Here is a 24058-nt window from a genome sequence, read left to right on the forward strand (position 1 = left end):
CTGCAACTTGCTAGTACTGTAGCCCTGAACACATTTATTTAATATTACACTTTGTAGAGAATAACTCTGGAAAGGTAATTTCTAGGTGGAATACTCAGTTGTAAAATATATCCTTTTCAATCTAGATAAATTGAATTTCAGGGACACTTGGGTGGCTCAGCAGTTGAGTGCCTTCAGCTCGGGGTGTGATCCTAGAGTCCCAGGATCGAGTCCCAGGATTAAGTCCTACAGGGGTCTCTCCCCAGAGAGCCTGACTCTCCCTCTGCCTATGTCTCTGCCTCTCTCTGTGTTTCTCATGAATAAATTATTTCTTTAAGAAATAAACAAAAATACAATGAATTTCAGATAATCACTTTTTCTTCTTTCATGTTGGCTTTGCCTGACTCTTCATAAAGTCATATGGTCTAAAAAAAAAAAAGTCATATGGTCTAAGTGAGTAAAGCAGACAGGGTAAAAATTTCAATGATAATTTAATTCAAGTCACCTCTTATACTATAAAATGAGTCATCCAACAGACACATTTTGTAACATTCCTCCGAAAAAAAGTTTAAAACATATCATTTTGTTCATAGGAAGAGACAGGCAGCCCGGGATAGCTCAGTGGTTTAGCGCTGCCTTCAGCCCAGGGCCTGATCCTGGAGGCCCAGGATCGAGTCCTACATCAGGCTCCCTGCATGGAGCCTGCTTCTCCCTCTGCCTGTGTCTCTGCCTCTCTCTCTCTCTCTCTCTTTCTGTGTCTCTCATGAATAAATAAATAAAATCTTTAAAAAAATAAAAAGGAATAAAGAGACATTCCTCTAGATGTTATGATTATAATAACCAAAGAATCACAGCCCCAAGATCATAACCTCAACCTTCAGCTTGGTGAAGGATTCTTCAGAAAATAAACTCTTTCTTGTGGGTAAGTCTGTGCTGTACAAGCCAATTCCTATATAAAATGCTCAAGTACCCTGACAATTTTTTTGGATTCTTTCTATTGTGTAACTGAGGACATTATAGGAACAGGTATTTACGACCACACTGGGTTTTATGTTTTCAGAGTCTAGTCAATGTTCCAAAATGTCAAGGTTATAGTCAAGGTCAATATATTTTCAACCCAGAAAAGTAGGTGTCTGCAAGGTAGATAGATGCTCACTGTGCTGCCTCATATAACCACAAGAATTTAAGAGTAAGACAAAACTTGATAATTAATGTTAAAAAATGCATTGCTTAGCTACCAATTTTAGAAACAGCAGAGTGCATACAAATCCAAAATAGGACACACAAAACCATGAAATAAGGAAGAGAAGTATTATAACAGCATATGGTCAGTGTCTCCATCTTACAAATTCATTTTAGAACATATTTAAGAGCCTACTATGTGTTAGCTACTGCACAAATATAATTTAAAATTGCAAATGAGTTATGATTGCTTGAAAGAGCCAAAGGACTCAAAATTCATTTATTCCAATACATTCAGATGAGTTCGTGTAGTCACTGAAGTTTCATGCACGTACCAAAAGGAGTCAAGACATGTTATTACGTTGACCCTATTCAATTGTATCTATATCAGCTTCTAAGTAGAATATTCTAAAGAAAACACATCATATCTCAGCTGTCAAATTTCTGTGTGACTTAACTAAGAAAACAGCACTATACTCTCTAAAAAGCACCAAATCAAGCAAAACATTTTATTGCACTTCATCAAAGTCCACATAATTTATTCTTCACACAAAAGAATATTAGAAAAGGAAAGCAACAACTACCTAAAAAGAAATCAAAATATTTCCTTGACTGCTTAAAAGGTCAGTTAGAAGCTAAAATCAAAGAAAGAAGGACCAAAGGACCATTTTTATTTTGTTTAAAAAAACTTACCCCAGGACTTAGATTGATAGCAGTGAATTCAGTAAGTACACAGTACTTATCAAATTGTAAATTAGGCAGTGATTCAAGTTCCTAATTATGGGAAATGATTTAAGCTCATTTAACATGAAATGTTTCAACTCTAAGACTCCTTAAAGAAGAATATTAAACCCATACAGAAAAGAGAGGAACAGGGTAGCCCTGGTGGTGCAGCGGTTTAGCACTGCCTGCAGCCCAGGGTGTGATCCTGGAGACCCGGGATCGAGTCCCACGTCTGGCTTCCTGCACGGAACCTGCTTCTCCCTCTGCCTGCGTCTCTGCCTTTCTCTTGCTCTCTCTGAATGAATAAATAAATCTTAAAAGAAAAGAAAAAAGAAAAGAAAAGAAAAGAAAGAAAGGAAAAGAAAAGAAAAGGAAAGAAAAGAAAAGGAACAGACTAGAGGCAATATATGGTTTATCTAAATCCCTGCTTATGAACAAGTAGACGTGAAAGTCCAAGGATAACAAAGCCCCCGTAAACTAAACCAACCTGATACAAAATCACCCTGTGAAATTAGGAAATACACGTTCAAATACCAAAATTATTATTTTGCAATGATAAAAGAGCACACATTTTTTGAGTCATCATTCTAATCTAACCATTCTGTTTTCCTAAATATTTCCAAGTACAGTTGACCCTTGAACAACAGAGGTTTGAACTGCGCAGGTCCACTGATCCGTGGATTTTTTTCAATAGATATGATATAGGACTATAAATGTATTTTCTCTTACTTATGATTTCCTTAATAACATGTTCTTTTCTCTAGCTTTCTTTATTGTAAGCATACAGTATATAATTCATATACAAAATATGTCAATCAACTATCAGTGTTATCAGTAAGGCTCCTGGTCAACAAAATAGGCTATTAGTAAAGGTTCCCAGAAGCCAAAATTATATGCAAATTCTCCACTGCTCAGGCAGTTGGTACTTCCAACCGCCCCCTTCTTGTTCAAGGGCAAGCCATACTTTCTTTTCTATAATTTATTCTACAAACAACTATAAAGTGCAAATATTGTGCTATGAAGGAGGAAACCGAAATTGGCAATCTCGCCTAAGAGAGCTCAGGGTGTGTGCGCCCGTATGCATGTGTGCGTATGTATGTATGCACGCTTGTGCACATGTGTGTGTATGCATACATGAGCATCTATGGGGGGGGGACAGGACAGTGGAAGTTCAAGTAACAAAGCATAGTGTCACAAAGTGCTATAGGGACAGCATTCATAAAAAAGGGAAACAGTAGAACTAATCAATCATTAAACTTATTTTGTTAAACTCATATTTGTTTTGGTTCCTTGGTCACTCGGACTGCTTTCAGCTGCACGTAAAAGAAACCCCACCATACTAGTTGGCTAGGGTTGCCATACAAAATACCCAGGCAGGGTGGTTTAAACAGATGTTTTTTCTCCTAGTTCTGGAGGCTAAGAGTCAAGATCAAGGTGCTGATGGGGCTGTTTTCTGTAAAGTCTCCTTGGCATGAAAATATCCACCTCTCATTGTGTCCTCACATGGCCTTTCTTCTGTACACACACATCCCTGGTTTCTCTCTTACATCCTGATAGCCTCCTTCCTATATGGACCCTGGTCAGACTGGACTAAGTGCCAACCGAATAGCCTCATTTTAAACTTCTCTCTTTAAAGGCCTTATCTCCAAATATAGTCACGTGATGTAAGTGGGTGTTAGGGCTTTAATATATGAATTCTGGAGGGACACAATTCAGTCTATAACACCCATCAAAGCGATTTAATCCATATTCTTCTCAGTTAACAAGAAACTCATAGGTAAGTTGATTAGGACTGGTAAAGCCATTCAAATAAGTCATCAAGAAACTAGGTGCCTTCTACTCCCCGTTCTGCCACCCTTGGTGTGTGCTCTCACTGCCACAACCACAAGATGGCATCTGCAAGTCTAAGCATCACGTCCAGATTCCAGGAAGGAAAGGAAGAAATCAGGAAGGAAAAGCCTATCCAAAGGTGTATGCCCATACCCTGTTGGCCAGAACTGGGTAAGCAGTTCTGGCTGCAGAGGAAGCCAAAGAGGGGAGTATGTTTAAATGGACCCATGGCTACCCTGAACCAGAATCAGTTCCATCAGACAGGAGGGGAGGAGAACACAGCTTGCTGACCAGAGATGTAGCCGTACGGATGCAGGTCGCCTTTAGTTGGAAGCCTGTCTGTACCACTGATCAACCACATGACCTTGAGTAAATACTTTAATCACTCAGTTCTCAAAGGTGGTAATTACACCTAACCTGCAGAATCACTGAGAGAATTAAATAGGGTTGCATACATTTGTAGGCCCAGGCACACTGTCTATGCCTAAAGGACGTTGGATTTGCGGCCTGGTCTTAAGTGTCCTGGGATATCACAATATTCTGAGTATCACAAAGCCACCCTGTAATGAGTCAAAACTATCAAAGAACTGATTCCATTTCTTTACACGGTGCCTTCTGACCTATCCTGGTCCATGGCAGGGCCTGAGACCTTACAGTCCGTGTGTGTGTGGAAGGGGCAGGGGAGGGGGCGTGCTACTTTCTGACGGTTGTGCACCTTACGTGAGGGTAGGAAGCACTGATTCACTAGCACTCTGTTCCTTGCATCATAGCCCTCCTGCAATCAAATGGCCGCTTCCAGGAATTTTTCTTGAAATCACAGTCCCTATTGAGCAGTGAGGTATACCTTTCAGGTAGTGTATGCCTTCGACCTCTCCAACAAAGCCAAGAGAGAACCAGGCTCGGTAAAAAGTGCAACCTTTGCAGAAGGTTTTTAAGCGGCATTTGTTGCTCTTAATTGAGGAGTGGATTCTTCCCGGTTATCAATCTTAATGCAAATCCCAGTGGCCCGTCACATCTATCGGTTCAAGGTGAGAAAATGAAAATGACCATGTGACAGAAGGGTACAGGAGAGCTTGCTTCAAGCTCAGTCATTTTCAGGAGTGGTATTAATACCCAGATCATCTGTGCTTTCAAATTTCCTCCTTTCCCTCCAGTAGCTACCAAGAAATCTCTGTATGTTACTTATGGCAGATGGGAGAGCAACTTTTAACTAGTTACTTTGAAATTCTTTCAAAGGGAATAAAAAATAGACAGAATGAGGCCAGCCTTAAGGTTTTCAGAGGGCCCCACAGGTCCAAAAAGGCTAAATAAAAGGGAATATTCCCTCTCTGTATTTGCAAAGTGCTATTATGAAATCTCCTCTCGGCAGCTGCAATAACTATATAGCAATCCTTCTAAACACTGTCCCCATTCAAATTTGAACGAGGATATATCTAATAATTAGCACACTTAGCCAGCACTTTTTCAACACAAAGCTAAAGGAAATTTGCTAAATCAAAAAGATGCCAATTATAAAGAAGACACAACTGACACCCCAAGCTTAGTGGGGAGGGTAGCATGGTTAAGACCATCAGAGCCGCTATTTTCATGTGATTCAAACCAACATCATGAATAAAATGCTCCCTCCTGACTTGGGAACTCCAAAAGATGCTCTCTTAAAAACAATATTCAGCAGAATATTTTCCTTCAATTAATTAATAGCTCTCCTCTCTCTCTCCCTCTCTCTCGCACAGAGATATATTCACAAGCCATTCTGAAAGTAAAATGCTACAAAAAAATAAATACAAAGCATTTTAGATTACCAAGAGTCCCACTTAATAAAAACAATCTGATTAAATAAATGCTTTTTTCCTGTGAATTTCAAGCCAAGTTTGAAACAAAAAGAAAAAAAGAAACGAAAAAGCTGCTCTGATTCGGAGATCTAACACACTGTAAGAAAAATAAGCATAACTTGATTAAAATCTAACTCGTAAAAAAAAAACAATGTGAGAGCGTGCCCAGCAGGAAAGCAGGAATAAATGATAAACCACCTTCAGGGAAATGTCTCCTTTGCTTCTGGTATACTATTAATTAGTATCAGAACTTCTGTTAACAGAATTAATGAACACAGAGTTTTCAAATTACTGATCATCTTTCCAAATTGATCACTGCGCTACTTCTCAGAGGCCAGAGTAAATAATCACGGAATACTTTTTCCCTCCATAGTAAGTCTGCAGATGGTTTCAATTTATTTAACATGGCACTTCTTCTGCTTAGTCATCAGATTGCTTCCCTAATTTGCCCAATCTGCAGACTCTGCGATCATGGCATTTAGTTGTTCAATCATTTAAGAGACATTGATTTAGTCTTCTCATGTGCATCAGAGTCTTCCCTTCCCTAAGGAAGTCCTGCTGTGGCTCAAATTTGCAAACCATGCAACAGGAGGACCTACGTGGAGCATCCAACCTGGGGCTGAAACCTACGCAGGTTTTGCAGGGAAGATGACAGCTGTGGGAGATATGTCAAGGCCTGCAGGATTCAGCCAGTTGCAGAAGGAGGTTGGGTGCAAAGTCAGCAAAGGCACAGTAGCCACGGACCTTATGTTCTTGGAACTTTAATATAGCTTAGAATAGGTGACGTAAATAAAAGCATTAAAACTTCACTGTTGAGGTCCGGCCATGGAATGGCTTGTATCTGGCAAATTAAGGAAACAGAATTAAGTCCTGAAAGCAATAGGGAGCTGTTGAAGCATTTTAGAGGTAACACTATAAAAAGATCTATTTTGTGCAAATTACTTTAGCTGAGTAAGGAGAATGGAATAAAGCGGCAGAACGTAAATTTTTTTAAAGATTTTATTTATTTAGATAAAGAAAGTGTGGGGGCTAACAGGGGGAGGGGCAGAGGGAGAGAGAATCACAAGCAGACTCGAGCACTGAGCCAAATTTGAAGCTCAAGCCCATGACCCTAAGATCATGACCAGAGCTGAAACCAAGAATCACCAGGTGCCCTAAGAAGTTAATTTATAGAGTAGCTGTGTAGGGGCACCTGGGTGACTCAGTCACTTAAGCCTCTACCTTGGGCTCAAGGTCATCATCTCAGGGTCCTGAGATCAAGCCCCACATTGGGGTCCCTGCTCAGTGGTGAGTCCACTTCTCCCTCTTCCCTCTGTGATCTCTTTCACTCTCGCTCTCTCTCAAATAAATAAAATATTTAAAAAGATAAAGTAGCCATTTATCTATCTCTTCCAGTAAACTGTAAACCACTGAGGGCAAGAGCTGCAACTCACTCGCTGTTAAGAGTACCTGAAAAAAAAAAAAAAAAAAAAAAAAGAGTACCTGATACTCATTGAATAGCCAGTAAGGAAAAAAAAAAAAAAAATGAATAGCCAGTAGAACACGTGAATGAGGGATGTATGAGAGAACAGGGAAGTTGACTGAAACATCACAGGAACAATCAAGGCCCAGAGTATTGAGAACAAATCTTAGGCAGTGGCTACAGGAATAGAGAGGAATAGAGAGGAACAGACAGAAATGCAAGACATTCCTGGGCTAAACAGATCAGTGTTGTGTTTAATGAAGATTTAGAACCCAGGGTGGGGCACTGATTTGGAGTAAAGCTGAGGACTTCTCATTTGGATACATAGATTTGAAAGAATCCACAGGACTTGAACCGTAGGCTATCCAGCAGACAACAGGATATAAGTGGATCTCAGACAAGAGGTCAAGGATATTGGAGTTATCAGGAAATAGGTTGTAAATATGATAGAAGTGGATGAGTTATCTTGTACAGAAAGCAAACAGAGTGGGATGAGTCAAGGGCAAAGTAGAGACCCCCAGAGAATACCACTTTATGGGCTGGGTGGTGGACCAGATGTTTAGGAAGCTCTGCCTCTAATATATGAAAATCCTATAGGATGGACAAGCAGGCCCTTGCAAACAGGGACATCAGGAGCCTGTAAGGTAACAGCAAAAATGAACTAGTTTAGTGCAATTCCTTCCAGTGGACAAAGCGATGCAACTTCCCCAGATTCACCAACTCAAGGAATTTGTGCAGCAGCAATCACTAATATCTTAGTTTCTTACACTGTAATATTTAGAGGTAAGAAGAAATGAACACTGATATTCCTTTCAGCAGTATGATTTTATGATTCTAATCAAGTTTCACTGCTTGTTCATTCAGAACAAATACACAAGCCGAACAGAGCAGTCTTTTCATCTTTTCAAACAACAGGGCCACAAAAATGAGAAAATAAACGAGCCCAAAATCTCAGAGTCTTACTGCCATGTTGAACAAATGGGAAAATAAAGCTTGTTCATTTCCATTCAGGAATGCTAATGATTCCGTAAAATTGACTCCTTTGAAGGAAAATCACTGCTAATCTTAATTTCCTCCTAGTCTCTTCCCTTGGGTACCTGACATTTTAAATAAAATATTTTCATAAAATATTAAAAGCAAAGGAATTGTATCTTAGATATCCAGCTCCATATTGACAGACTTTATGAATCCCTCTGTCTCAGCTGTCTAGAGCTTATACTCTTAAATCTTCAGATAAACACATCAAGTTTCCTGTTCTATGTATATCCCAAGAAACACAAAATGAACCAACAATTAAAAAAATAAGTTTCCCTAAAGCCCACAAATCTTACTGATACCAGCCATGTGGTATTGTAGAACATTCCCGCCTTCAACGTAAATTTAATTACTGTAACTGTTTTCTCTTCTTTGTCCCCCCAAACCAGACTTTCCACCCTGGCTTGACCTCTGACACCTCTCTGGATGGCAGGTGGGTAGAGTCTGCCATTTGCCTCCCCAGACCCATCTGCCAACCTCTCCAGCCTCCCATCCCCTCCTATGCCCTTTGGATTCTGTCTGGATTCAGCTAATGGAAGACACTGGCCAGAAGTTTGGGAGGCAAGGGAAGAGTGAGGGAAGCATATTTATTCCCCTACTGTCTTCCTGCAGGCACATTACAGATGGACTGTGCCTCCCAGCAGCCCTTCCTGCTCCTCTACTCAGAGCAAGAACAGCTCCTTATTACTGCTAGGTCTTGCAGCACCGACCTGGTTGTGTTACCTACACCTGCCCAAACCTTCCAAAGGGTCCCTTTATTAAACCTTCCTTAGAGGACTCAGTTTACACACGCCATCTGTTGCTTGGCAGGCCCTGAATGACGTGGGGTTAAAGGGTGAGGCCCTCTGCTGTGGCTCTTGCAGACACTATCAAAGGAAATTGTCTGTAAACTGTAAATCGTTGTAACATTTCCACAAGCAAAAACCTAGTACACACTTTCTTGAATAGCAAGGTTTTGATGCCAAAGAAATATAACTGAATCCTACCATATTTCTACAATTCAGCATGCTGTAAAAATAAACATGCAGAAGGCATACAATCAGAATCTGAATGTCACTGCCAAACCTAACCAGAATTCTTCTTAAAACTGGGTATCTGGAGAAACATGAAAGAACCAGATTCATCTTTGAAAACAGAAACATTTGCCTGCCCTTTACCCACATCAAGATTATTAAACCTGATACAGTGATACTTTAAGGTGATCCCCAATCTTTCAAGGGATGGCACAAAATTCTAAAAGTATTAACAATTCACTTCATATTATAGGTAACAACTACATTTACTTAGGTTGTGACTTCTGGAAAAAGTTAAGAATTGGTGACCTAGATTTCTGTATTTTTCCCAGTATCTCTCAAAATGAAAATAAAGAGGAATTTCTAATGTATATAGCCCTCTGTCTATATATTATTTATAAATATTATGAAAATTACCTTCTGGTATCTAATAAATAATAAACTAAACAAAATAACATTATCTATGAACCTTATAATTCTCTAAGTAGAAAGTAAATGAGATTCTTAAGTAAGTACTTAAAAATTGACAGCTATAAGTACACCTGGACAGAATTTTTAGCAATGAAATTAACTTGATTTTCCCAGGTCAAAATCAACCTCAGTTAGCTGTGCAGTCCCTCACTTCTTTGACCATACATTCAAGGGTGTTTATGACATGTTCCTGCTGTGAGAAATCTAAAATTCCAGAGCTATCCAAACTGATCAGAATACAGATTTTCCATTCTGAGTCTGCAAGGTATCTTTTTACTAAAGAGTTTTTAAACTCATCTCTTAATTGAGAAATTCCTTTTGATGAAGTATTGTATCTTCAAGAAATTTAAGGACATAGACTATTTCTCAATCATTTCCTGGTGCACTGTATATAACTGAAATCCAACTGAATTAATGAAACAGTGTAACAATGTGGGGCATGCTTCAATTATAGAATATGTTCATAATTTAAGGTTCCACGAGATAGAAATTCCTTGGAGGCCTTTCTTAAAGTCAATTTGGCAGTGCTCTCTCAAAATGGAAAATGTGCATACCCTTTTGACCAATTATTTCTATTTCTAGGAATTTAGCTACAAGACAATCTCCCACATGTATACAAAGACCTATGTAAAAAGATCTCAAATCCTTCATTGTGTAACCGTGAAAACAGGTGAATGGTTAAATAAAATACAGTACTCATAGGACCAAAGTTTCTATAATGTTAAAAGAAATAGATTACCAGCACACTGGACATAGAAACAGCTCAAAGACATACCTTAAGTAAACAAAAGCAAATCACAGAAAAATGTATGCAAAATAAATATTGTTTATATAGTAAGAAAAAGACATGTATATGTAATTACACATATAAATGCACAAAAATGGGAGAGAGGCACTCTAAGCTATTTCCAATTGTGATATTTGGGGATGGGCACAGGTGGGTAAGAGTATTTTACATTTTGTTTCTGTATTTCTGCATTATCATTTGGATTGGAACATATTCATGTATCACATACATCATTTTAAAAGCAAATGAAAACAAAAAATTAACAGAAATTCCAGAGGGGAGGGTGCCTGGGTGGTTCAGTCAGTTAAGCATCTGCCATCGGCACAGGTCATGTTCCCAGGGTCCAGGAATGGAGCCCCGAATTCTTGGGGTCCCACGCTCAGTGGGGAGTCTTCTCCATCTGCCCCTCGCCCCTGCTCATGTTCTCTCTCGCTCATTCTCTCTCAAATAAGTAAACAAAATCTTTAAAAAAAAAAAAGAAAAATAAACAAACAAACAAACAAATAAATAAATAAATTCTAGAGGCGGTTTGGTGATTTGTCCAATGACAGTGCATTAGCAGATATGAGAGAAACCCACCTCGAAGGGACTTCAGTCTCATTTGATTGCTTGTGATCACTCATTTAAGAACCAAAAGGAAAATGAGGGCTGTTAAGTAGATTGCACCTTGAAACACTAACCTACAGAAACAGATCTACATTCTGCATGTACAGGATAAATATGGCAACTACCAAATAGCAGGGAGAATATTTTGGGACTGGTTAGAGTCCAAGACAGTAATATACACAAAAGAACCCGCATGTCCCCACAAAGTCATCCATTTCTCCATACTGAGATGTTCTTACTTAAAAGAGCACCATGAAATACGAGAGAAAACATATTGCCCCCTCAACTTTGTATGTTTGCTAACATCTTAGAAAAACGAGCCAGAAGAAAAACAGGCAGAAATTCAGAATCTCAAATCTGTGTCCACTGGAAATAAATGACCACAGCAGCCTTTGTAAGAAATTAAACGGGAAAAAAAAATGCCTGAACAAAAAAGATGCCATGCTTACATCAAGATGAAACTACAGTTCTGGCAATTTCTAGTACACGTCTAGTACACAATTTCTAGTACACAGTGTTTCCGAGCACAATTGACAAAAGGCTCAAAATGGGAGCTGATGGGCTGAATTCATTCCACAGGTTTTGTTTGGCCACCCTGTAGGCTGACGTGTTTGTTTTAATTTTAATTTATTTCTAAAGCATTTTCAAGTGAGGTCTCACACTTAAAAATAAATCTCAAGGGGCCCCTGGGTGACTCAGTCGGTTCGGCCTCTGCCTTCGGCTCAAGTCATGATCTCAGATCCTGGGATCAAGCCCCGTATCAGGCTTCCTTGCTCAGTGGAGAGACTGCTTCTCCATCTCCCTCTACCCCACCCCCCCAACTCGTGCTCTGTCTCTTTCACTCTAATAAAAAAAATGAAACCTTTAAAAAATAAAATAAAATAAAAAATAAATCTGGATTTTTATGCTTCTCTTAAAATGGTAGATGCACTGGCGACTCTGTGCCCGATGCCTGCCTGGCAGAAATGATGGGTCCCTATAACCACGCCCCCAACCCCCAAACTTCCAAAGATCTAACACCTGGGCAGCGCACTTTGCTTACCTGGCACTCAGAAAAGTCAAAATGTGCCACACCCTGAGGGAAACCATGAGGCACTTCACCAGGTAAAAGCTGGCCCTGCAGAACACTAAAATTCCTTTTTAGGCTACCCCAGAGTAGCATTTAGTAATCTCCCTTTCTGATTTGTGGCCCATGCACCTGCGGAGACAAAAGCATGTAAGATTAGATGAGGACACGTGGCTTGATGCTCAACTTCCTATTTCAATTACACTTTCACAGCAGGATTGCCAGAACCTTCTCTGTTCTAGTCAGCCCAGTCACTTAAAATAACGGTCACGAAACTTATTGCGACAAATCTTTCAGGAGTATGTACCTCACTGGCAGGTGACACAGAGTAGTGGTTAGAAGTTAGCATTCTGGCGTCCATCTACCTGGGTTTGCATCCCTCCTCTAAATTTAACTTCACCTTTCTAAGCCCCAGTTTCCCCAAATGTAAAATAGACTATTTATTAGTAACCACCAGAGAAAGGATTCAATGACATGGCACACTTCCATTGCTTGACAAATGTCTGTTGTTCTGTTACTGCTATTGCTATTACTATGTGAAGTGCAGCCACTGAAGCCCCCATGGGAAAACAGGAGCCACCAAGCCTCCTAAACATCAGAGATCTCCAAATGATTCTAGTGGATGCCTCTCTCCTTCCAGGCCTAAATGGCTTACTGTGGTCTTTTTTAAAAGCTTGGCGGGAGACACAGATGCCCTGGGGAAAGCATCTGGCTCACTGAGTCTGCAGCCCCGCAGTCACAGAATCGGAGGCAGATAAGGCTGAGTTAATGTTAGGTCCTCCTGTCCAAATGCAGTCACAGGGTTAGGCAAGTCCAGAGGAAGATCTGGACCTTCACAGCAGCACAAAAAGGTGACCAGAACTTTCTATACTTGCAGGAGGGCAGAGCAAATATTCCTTGTTATAAATTCTGGGGTGTTTTTTTAAGATTTTATTTCAGAGAGAGGGAGACATTGTACACATGAGCTGTGGGCGGGGGGTGAGGGGGTGAGGAACAGGGAGAGGCAGAGTCCCTGCTGAGCAGGGAGCCTGGTGTGGGGCTTGATCTCAGGACTCTGAGATCATGACCTGAGCCAAAGGCAGATATTTAACTGACTGGGCCACCCAGGCACCCCTTGTTACAAATTTTACAGGAACTGATTCAGCCTATGGGGGTAAGTCAATGGCATCTGCCTCTACAGAGAAGGAGAGGGTGAGCAATAATACTAGCACTATTAGGAGAAGGACCAATAGCAGTTGTATCAACAGCAACAGTAACACAATATCCAGCATCCGGCACAGTACAGTGCTGTGCACTCTTGCTCTATGGAGTTATTCTCCTTGTTTTACAGATGGCAAATGAGTAGATACGCAGGATCATACAGTTAATATGTGACATAATTGAGATTTGAACTCAGGTCTGCCTGACTCCACCACCTGAGGGTCTTAGCAACTTTATATGGCCGAAAGCAAACCCACAGTGCCACCCCCCACTTAGCCCCTAGCTGCCTCTAAGACAAGTGTTTCTAGAGCAGCTGTTCTTTACCTTCAGTGGGTCAAGACCTCACCCATGCCAAGTCTGGTGAATCATATAGACCCTTATGAGCATAATCTTTTTAAATGCATAAAATTAAGTGCAAACGAAACCAATTATATTGTAATATATTTATCAAAATATTTTTTTAAAGAACTGGGCACACCCTAATAATGCACGTGCTTCTTTTTCAACCCATTAAATGCTAAGATCCAGAGTGACAATACTTAGCTTAATTGTCATTTGGAAGTAAATGCAAATAAAGACATGATTCATTTGCCTGCTATATTCATGGACCCACCAAATTCCATCCTCAGACCATTACAGGGTGGACCTGAGATGAAGAACTCTTGGCCTGGAGGACAGCATGAGATGTCAAGTATAAATCTAACAGTCCGTAGTCTCTGCTCTCTGGATGAGTTGCTTATAATTAATGACTTCAAGTTACTTTCTTCCTTTTGGTCTAAAAAAACAGCTACTTCAGTCCTGTCTGGGAGCCAAAAACACCCTTTAACTGCTCCGGAGGAAAAGAATGCCTTAAGGGCAATGTATCTTAAAGCAATGACTTGCCTGGCCTCAGGGTAGCATGGTAGCTACGGGTAGAATTTCCCAACCCTTGGCAAGCCAAAGGATCACAGGAGAAGAGCTATGAAGGAGACTCCCAGTCAAGAGGATAGCAGTCAAGTTGTATGTGACCTTCTCAAGGAAGGTTTTATAGGTAGTAGGCTAGGGAGGGGTTTGGAGAAGAACTTTCTTCTGATTTCTGTCCCTTTCAACTATTTTGATTCCTCAAAGGAAAGAAAAAGTAGATGGAGTTCATGCAGAGAAAAACAGAAACTGCTGACCATTCATCCTCTTGCACAGTTGGATCTTCCAGCAGAGATCTGGAAGGTAGGGCTTTAGTGCCTTAACCTCGTCTATGAACTTGGGTTACACCTTAAGCATATGAAAAGCATCCAAAGGCATGAGCTTCCAGCCAAACTTTTACAAAGTGGGATTTGCAAAGTTGCTGCAATTGAGAGAAATTGGCCTTGAGGATAAAAGTGACTAGAGGTGATTTTTTTTTTTTTTTTAAGCAGGCTGAATTCTGATGAGGGCAATAGAGACTTCTCACTCATCTACTCAGTGATGCATTATCACTCAACTATATTTCCACTGGGGTGAAGGAAACCACCCATTTTTATATTTGGTTAGGTAAAGAATCACAGCCTCTGAATGTGCTAGACCTTCATGTCATATTAAGGTATAACGAGATAAACAATACTACACCTTGAAGAAGTATTTCTACTTTAAGGGGGAAGGCTTTATCAAAAGAGAAGCTATAACACAGAAAAACAAATACTAAGGAATGGAGGAAAGACCTACGAAGGTTATTAGATTTCCTGACGATTGCAGGGGAGTCGAAAAATACAGAATAGACAGTACTGAGAACTAAGCAGTGTCCTTGAAAACACAGTGAACATCTGAACACCACCAACAAAACTACAGGAAGTCGCTGCTGCCCACCATAAGCAATGAAAAGCTGTATCTATTTCTCGATAGGTGGATGAATCTTTTTGGCAGACATTTATATGGCCTACAAGTTCACATTACGAGGTGAAAAGCACCTATTTTAGAAACTTCAGTCTGGACATGAAATACCAAGCGTGATCATTAAGCGTTTCCATTAGTCCTTGACCTCATTCTGCATATAAAAACGCAGAAGTTCTTGGTTTTACAAGACTTACTGTGATAGCCAGTTTAATAAAAACCTGGGTCATGAGTGCTAATAAACACGCTGTTTCATCCTTACAAGTGGTCTTTACAAATGATGATAATCTAGCCACAATCTGCTATGTAAATTTAAATTTCAAAGAATATTTTTACTTCCCCGAAAATACTGGAGTTCACTAGGGCATTTGTGGAGAATAGGATAAATACATCATCTTTCTTTCCTATGACTATATAAGTGCTGTGACACAAAGAGGTAAGATTTTTCTCAATGTAAGTTTTTAAAATTTTAAAAATCAATAAACTCAGCAGCTAATTAACAGCATATTTTTAAAGATAATCCACAAAAGTTACTTGTTAATTGTGATATTTGAGAGTGCTGGCTACATCTGAAATTTTGAGGATGGGAATGCAACAGAAAATCCAGAAGCTGGCCTCACTTCTAGCACATCCGTTCGCAAATTACCATGCCAATTTGATCGGTTCAAGGAGAATAACACAGCAGCACTGAAAGTCAATTTTACCTCAATTTTAACTTCCAGGGTGGGTTAGGGATTGCTAGGCAAACACATATCAATTCTTAATAAACATTTTACCTCAATTTTAACTTCCAGGGTGGTTAGGGATTGCTAGGCAAACACATATCAATTCTTAATAAACTGATGTCAAAAATCAGTGTACATTAGGGCAAAGACAGTTGGCTATATTCTTGGGAAAGATAAAATAGGGCGAAAGGCACTTGCTAGGTCTCTGCTGGAGATGAAATCGCTCAAAGTGATAGAGATTTTTAAAGTCCATTTCTGCAAAAGCTTTTTGGTAATCCTTACCACTTTTTAAACTTCCATAGTTCGCTACCTCATAGACAAAAATACACTACCCTCAAGATTCTGGAGCACAGAAGTAGTTTAATATCATTCACATTTTCAGGCGCACAAATATAAAACTCAGAAGACAGTATTTGAGAACAAAGCTCTTCTGTGTGGGTGTGCATTTGTAAAATAAAGGTAGCACTATTCCGACAGATAGAAATGTGTATCCAGTGATCAAATGGAGTCTTAGAAATTCTGTTTTGACAGTTACTTGTAGAATAGCATTTCAACAGCCATTAATTCAAATCTGGGTGGTGATATCATCAACGCTAAATCAAAACGAAATTCAGATGGTTGGGTAATAACATTTGGAGGGATGTGTAATTGGTATCCTACTAGAGGGTACCTTTAACTATGCTATTAATATGTCACATGCAAAGGGTTACCGGCTCTGGCAGCAAAAGTCTCATGGAATAAAAATGCCAATAAAAAAAATGCTCTTCCACTTATGAAGTGAATTTCTATGAAAACAGGTGTTCTCCCAAGATGGCAATCATTTATTAAACTTCTACGGTTCAAAAGGACAATGACAATAATATACTAAAACACCAGCGGAGAACTATGCAAGACTGTCCTATGAAAAACAGCATTCTAGATTACATAACACAGATAATGGCAGATTAAACTACACACCCCTACCCAGCTTGATTTCTGCGCTTCTGCTCTATTACTTAGGGCACTGAAGTCTGAAGAGTACACATCAGGTTCTCAGTTCAACCACATATTTTTGAAACCAAGAGTCCTGAAAAAAACTAACAGGAGAAAAAATTTCACACACACACAAACACACACAGTTTTTCCTGAGGACACAGTTCCTTAGACACTTTCTTACCCTCCTCATAGATGGCCCAGGTGAAGTCACCAGTTGCTTTTCCTGGTCATGTTTACTTTGTGACTCTGATTTTCCTTTAAAGAGGAAACTCAATTCAACTTTATATATTATTGAGCTGCCTATGTTTGAATGACATTTTTTGCTAACCTAACAGAATTATCAAACAGCTATCCTCACACGCTCGTAAGTTAATTTATAATTCACCCTGTGTCACATTTACGGCTTAAAAAAAAAAAAAGTGACCTTACATTAATGGTGTGACCGAAATTAAATTTTAAACACCTGGGTTTATACACAATAGACTCACAAGAGTTAAAAAAGAGTAGGTGGTTATGTCTCAAATGCACGCGTAAGTTTGAAAATATAATGGGCATTTGTATTTTCTCTAGAAAAGTGCTAGTTTATGAGAGTTTTAGGATTCTAGATAAAGGGGCACTTAGAAACAACTGCAGATTGGTGACTTCCATGATTTCCATACTTCTGTACAGCACTGCCTACAAAATCTACAGTCAGAAGTACTGTACTATATAAACAGGGTCTAATTAGTTAAGGAAAAGGCAACTTTAAAATTCTGAAAACAAGACGACCTTTAATCTCCATCGTTTATATGCTTTTAGGAGGCCCGAACACTGCCCCCATCGAGTGCTGGCCTGTCAGTGTTGTTTTCGGTGGAAATGGTCAATCATTTCTATTACCTCCCCAGAAGAGGTAAGAGATCCACATGCACACACATTTACACGCTCTGCACGGCGCCAACTATTTCCAAGCAAAATAATCCTGTACACGTCGAGCCGAGCTATTTCTAGCCAGAAGCAGGGAACGTCTGGCCAGAGTCTGAGGAAACCCGGCGGCGACGATCCCAGGGCAGGGGCGGCGCGTGGACCCCCGCCTCCGCCCCGCACCTGCACCGCTCCCCGGCAGGCATCCGGGTGCGCGCGCGTCCGGGACGCACCCGCCGGGAGCAAACGAACCCCGCGGGCCGGGCCGGGCCGGGCAGGGCAGGGCCGGGCCGGGCCGGAGCATCCTCGGGCGGGACCCGGAATGCCTTCTCCTACCTGTCACTTTGCCGGGCGCTGCTGCCGGGGATGCGGCCGCGGACGCCGCCGCCGCCTGGAGCCCCAGTGTGTGCGCGCGCGTGTGTGCGCGCGTGTGTGAGCGAGAGCTTGTTGGCGGTGCGGCTCACTTACTGCTCCCGCGCGCCCGCCCCTCGCCCCCGCGCCCGCGCCCCGCCCCGCGCCCCCACCCCGAGCCGGCCGCCGAGCCCCCTCGCCGCGCGTCCGGTCCCGCCCTCCCGCCGGCCCCCGCCGCCCGCCCGCCGCCCGCCTCCCCGCGCGGAGCCTCACCTCGGCCGAGGGCGGGGGGTCTCCGCGGGCGCTGCTCGCCGAACCCGCCCGCCCGCCCGCCCGGCCGCCCGCGGGGCTCGGCGTGTGCCCGGCCCCGGGTCCCGCGGCCCCTCCGCGGCCGGCCGCTCCCTCCGCCCCAGCCCGAGTCTCCCTCCGCGCTCGCCTCCCGGCTCCGGAGCCCGAGCTGTCGCCTCGCAGCCCCAACCTGCCCGGGCTACGGAGCATGCCCAGTGCGGCGCGCCCGGGCTGGGCTGGGGGTGGGCAGGGGCAGGGCCGGCCGCCCGGCTGCCGCGGGCGGGGAGGGGGCGCGGGCGGGCCGGGGCGCACCTCGCGGCGGGGGCGGGGGCGGGCGCGGGGGGCCTGGGGGCGCGGGCGGCGCGGGGAGGCGGGGGGTGGGGTGGGGTGGGGTGGGGCGTCCGGGGAGCCGCCTGGCCGCGCGCTCCTCGGGGGTCCCCCCGGCCGCCCGCCGAAGCCCTGGCGCCGCGGCACGTGCCCGGGGTCTGGGGTCCGGGGTCCGGGGTCCGGGTGCGCGCAGGGCGGCGCGGGGCTGCGCGGGGCGCCGACCCCGGGCCAGGGGGAGTGGCACCTCGTCCGCCGGGAGACGGGCCGCCCGCCGTGGGCCCCGGCGCGGGAGAGGTGGGGGGAGAGCGAGGGGCTCGGGACTGGCGAGACCCGCGACCCCAAGGCGGCGGGCGGGGGTGGGGGAGGTTTATTGGACTACATTTTGTTTTATAAACACAGAAAGCGCCTACAGGGCTTCGGGCACTATTCTCAACGCTTTTTATTCGTGTGATCCTTAGAACAATCTTCCAAAGCAAGTACTACTATCATCTTTTTCTTTTTTTTTTTTCTCGAGGCTTAAACTGAGCCACCGAGAGATTAAGTGGTTCCAAAAAGTCCTCCCCCAAGTGCAACCTCAGAGACGCACCCCCCCCCCCCGCCCGGCTTTGGTCCCTGCAACGCGGCTCCAGCCGGCCCCGCTGGCCCCTGCCCGACAGCGGCCCCCCGCGACCCCGGTCCCCTCGCACTGCGATGCTAGGGGCGCCGAGACTCCGGCATCACTCTTTGTGTGGACCCTCGACGCGCGGCTCCAGAACTCCCGGGAGGGCTCCCTCCTCCCGCAGGCCACTCCGCCTCCTCCTCCCGGCCGGCGGCCACCAAAACCCGGAGACGTGGCACCTGCGCGTTGGGGACCGGGGCCACGCTCGCAGCTAAACTGGGCATGCTCAGCCGCCTAAGCCGGTCCGGCCGGCCAGGAGGAGACGGGGAGCCTGGCCGCGCGTTCAGTGTGGGGAAAGGACGGACCGGGGGATGTCCGGGCCCTTGATGGGCAGAAGCAGTCCTGGATGCCAAAGTCCCGTGCCTCTGGCACGTCCTGGCCTTTTCCAGGCTGGGCTAAAAGGGGGTGGGGGGCGTGATCCAAAGTTTCCCAGCTGGGCGCGGTTAAGTGGGAGGGGGCCTAGCGCCCACTGACAACACTCCCCAGCTGAATTGCTAAGCTGCAATTTTAGCTGAGCCCTTCCTTAAACAAGCTCCTAAGTTAGCTGAGCCTGTCTGCCTGTGTGGAAGCCAAGAAAAATAGCCTAAACCAAGTTTCCCAGCCACATTGGAAAGGAAGGCAAGATCCAGGGAAAAGCTGGGTGGCTCTTCACTGTTGAGGGGTCCTGAAGATGTTGGTCATGTTGAGTAATGCCAGGGTACTCCAGCAGCTCTGAAACTGCAACGTGTACACAAGTCTCAGGAGATCTTTTTAAAGAAGGGATTTTGATTCAGCAGTCCTGGGGGGGGGGGGACCTTGAGACTGTGCCTTTCTGACTAGCTCCCAGGTCATCCTGGTGTTGCTAGTTTTCAGAGCAGGCTGAGTAGAAAAAGGTTAGGGCAGTATTTTAGGCCAGCTCTCTATTTTTATTTATGTAAACTAAGGTTCGGTAAGGCAAAGCAATTTGCCACAGGTCACACAACCAATAAGTAGTGTAGCTAGTTTCAAACCCAGTACTCCAGAACATCCTGTGTTTATGTTCCTATATTCCCCACGTATCACCCATAGACAGATGGGCTAGTAGCTGTCATCTGTGTGTCTTGACCATTTCCATAGTGGAATTTGATTTAGTATATGTACACCTAAACATACTGTATCAGCCTCCTCTGTATAAAGTCACACCAAAATGTAGTAGCTGTAGTAGCTTAAAACAACCGTTTATTAGCTCACAATTCTGTGAGTCAGCTGTTTGGGCTGGAATCAACAGAGCAGTTCTGCTGCTTTCCACTGGGTTCACTTATGCTGTTGCAGAGGTGTAAAGCTTGGAGCCTCATCGGATGGCTGGGATGAAAGGATTGTCTTTCTGTATGGCATCTTCATATGGTGAGCTTCTGGTTTTCAGCAGCAAGGGAGGGCAAGCCCCAATTTACAAGAGCATTTCCTTTTGCTGATGTCAGATTGACCAAAGAAAGCTGCATAGCCATGTCTGGGTGTAAAGCATGGAAAAAAATAACAAACTTCACTTTCTTATGGAAGGGGATGCAAAATAGAGTTTGTTTTTCCAATCTACCATATATACCAACTTCCATAAAACTAGCCCTTTTGCACTAGAATTTGCTCAAAGTTTTATAGATTAAGCCCATCTTTACCTTTGCATGTTGGTAAACCAAACCGTAGCAACACTTATTGTTAGGCTGTCAATCTGATAGTGAGTTTATTAAGGAATCTTAGCTCAGTGGGGTATAAATATTAAATGTTCAAAATTTTTTTCAAAGTACTAAGTTCGACTCAATTCTGTAAAAGTTCCTTTTCCCTCCCTTTAATGCCATCTTAGATAGTCATTCACCTGACAAACATTTCTGAGGCTTTTTTTTTTTAAGATTGTATTTATTTATTCATGAGAGACAGGCAGAGGGAGAAGCAGGCTCCATGCAGGGAGCCTGACGTGGGACTCGATCCCGGGTCTCCAGGATCACATCCTGGGCTGAAGGCAGCGCTAAACCACTGAGCCACCTGGGCTGCCCAAGACTTTTTTTGAAACATTTATGTATTTATTTTTAGAGAGACCAACAGAGCACATGCAGTGGGGAGGGGCGGAGGGAGAGAGAATCTCAAGCAGATACCCGGAGAGTGAGGAGCCCCACACAGGGCTCCATTTCACAACTGTGAGATCATGACATGAGCCAAAATCAGGAGTCAGATGCTTAGCCGACTGGGCCACCCAGGTGCCTCTATTTCTGAGGCACTTTTCATATGTGTCAGGCACTATGCTTTGCCCAGGATACCAAGGACAACAGAAGAGGCAAAATCATTTCCCCTATGAAGCCTAAATACTATCAGAGGGGATAAACAATAAAAAGCATATTATATTAAAAAGATATAACATCAAGTAGTGTTGAGAGCCAGGATGGAAAGGAAAAGCAAAAGCTTCATGAGGCAGATAGGAGGGGCTGCCAATTTAGATAGGGGTCAGAGACAGTCTCCCTGAGGATGTGGCATTGAGTGGAGACCTAAATGAAGAGAGAGGTGTGAATATCTAGGGAAGAGTGTTTTCAGCAGAGGGAACAGCAAAAGCCCTGAGATGAGAATGTGATTGCCACATTCAAGAAACAGAAAGGAGGCCAGACTGACAGGGCAAGGCATAGAATGAATGGAATTGGGGTCACAGAAGCAGCAGGGGGCCAGGCCATGTAAGGCCACAGAAAGGACTTTGGGCTTCAGTCCAAGTGTGAGACGAACCCATTGGAAGATGTCAAGCAGAATCAGAACATGATCTTATCAGTGGTTTCGAGAGCTCACATTGAGATTGGCTGAAGAGGCAAGAGTTCAAAAAGTGAGCCCAGTAAAAGGACACCGCAGCAGTTCTGCTTGGGCAGAGTTTATCATCTTCAGCATTAAAACCCAGACTATGTTAAATATTCAACTTTAGGCTCAGTTTAAATCCAGTCTTCTCTCTGTCCCATTGCAGGCTGTAGCTGGATCCGTTGTGCCTTGAAATAGAAGGTGGTGATACAGGATCTGGTCCTTAAACACTTTTATGCCACCTGCTTTTCAAAGTCTATGTGGTCCTGCATGTTGAGTTGGAAGGAGGAAGAAGGAAATCAATGAACCTATCTACTGTTGACTTATGGCCATTTGATCCTCTCTCAGTTCATTGTGGCTACTTTTCTGTCAAAAACACCAGTGACCCTGTGGCAGGTGTCCCATTGCCTGTTCTCTGCCGTGACAGACATAAGTGAGGCCCTTGGAGGGGCCTTCTGGATCCCCACCCTCCCAGCACTGCTCCTTTTATTCCAAGCCCATAATACTCTCCATGGTGGCCTACCCCAGTGCATCTTACTGCTGGGGCTCGCATGCCAGGCAAGCATCCTACTATGTGGGCCACTGATAAGAAAGTTAAGCCCCTCAGCCTTCTAGCACCCACTGGAGAAAATAGCCCATCTGAGGCAGGTTAAAAGATTGATAGGGAAGGAGATGGGTAAGGTAGAGTGAATTTTGCCATGAGGAGGATACCTAGGCCTAATTATAGGGGCTTTCTCTATAATGTAAGTTATAGAACTCCTCTGTGTAGTCAACGGCTTGTTCTGCTTATCAGTTCCAGGGCAACATCTTGTTATGTTAACATTCACCAGAAGAAAGGCCAAAGCAAACTGTCAGTGCATCCAGGCCCTTACATTTTTATAAAGTCTTATTTGTTATTGTAGCTTTATAGGAAAGGAGGACAGGAGATAATCAGAACCTTCAGGTTAATAGGCCCAACTGTGTTTGCAAAAGATCACATTGTATTCTTTTTAGAGAAAGGGCAGTGCATCTCTTGTCCTGATTTAAAGTGATACATTAATCACTGCTTCCACCTAGCTTTTTACATGCTGTACTTTGTAAATGAAAAGATCACCACTGGCCCATTTGTCCAGGTTGCCTTAATGAGGGACATATAGCTTTGAAAAGTGGGCAGCACACGGACCAGCCTGACATGGGCTCTCTTGGCCCAAGGGCATCTCCTCCCTAACCTGTGTCTCATTCCACTGTGTGCTGAAGGAAAAAACAATCTGAGGCACTGAGAACCAAAAAGAATGAAAATGAAGACAATCACCCAAGGATGGGGCTTATGTAGAATATAATGGCTGTTGCCAAACAAACAAACAAACAAACACAAATCCCACTGAATTTTTTGTTAAATCAGCCTTTGATTGTATTCTAAAGAGAGAATAGAAAGAAAAGCCAAAACAAAAGAGGAGAGTTTAACTCCATTCCAAACAATTTAGTTTAAGAATGGAATTTTCTAAGTGTGAGCCAGGCTTAGAATATGACTACACTGCAGAAGTTCAAAGTGCTGTGTGATGGTGACGACGATGATGATTGTTATTATGAAGGTGTAACATATATGCAATAAAGCATGAAAATCCTCAGTGGGAGCTGAAGGACTTTTCACTTCTAGAAAACTACTACGTGACCACCACCCGGATCAGGATATTTTCAACATTCCAAAAATTCGCTCATGTTCCTTCCTAGGCAGTATCATACACACACACAAGTAATCACTATTCTAACACCATAGAATTGTTTTCCCTGTTTTTGAGCTTCATATAAATGGAAACAGGTAGAATGTACCTTTTGGGTCTGGTTACTTGCCTTCATTATTATGTGTTTGTGATTGATCCATGTTTGCAGCTGGTAACTAGTGTTTATACTTTTTTATTGCTCTAAATTATATCATTGTATGAATATACCAGAATGTATGCATCTTATCTATTGTGACGGGAAATTTTTGTGGGTTTTAAAATTGCACTCCAGGGTCTTTGAAAATTGGTCCTATATTCCCATCCT

The 24058-nt window shown here is 43.3% G+C and overlaps 1 protein-coding gene across 6 annotated transcripts in view; it reads right to left on the minus strand.

Annotated features, from left to right (window-relative positions):
* The window catches only part of PLCB4 (phospholipase C beta 4), a 422433-nt gene extending 404092 nt beyond the window's left edge, over nt 1–18341 (minus strand). For 2 of the 6 annotated variants that reach the window (XM_049100263.1, XM_049100266.1), the window contains exons 1-2: nt 17965–18058; nt 11963–12118 (exon numbers count right to left, since the gene is read on the minus strand). The gene's annotated coding sequence lies outside the window, so the exon portion shown is untranslated. Of the gene's footprint in view, nt 1–11962; nt 12119–17964; nt 18152–18252 lie in introns of those variants that run through there. The other 4 variants (XM_049100261.1, XM_049100262.1, XM_049100260.1 and 1 more) reach the window with 4 other exon arrangements.
* Between the last annotated feature and the right edge of the window lie 5717 nt (nt 18342–24058).

The sequence above is a fragment of the Canis lupus genome, chromosome 24 (assembly GCF_003254725.2).
Source record: "Canis lupus dingo isolate Sandy chromosome 24, ASM325472v2, whole genome shotgun sequence".
In the NCBI taxonomy this organism is placed as follows: domain Eukaryota; kingdom Metazoa; phylum Chordata; class Mammalia; order Carnivora; family Canidae; genus Canis; species Canis lupus.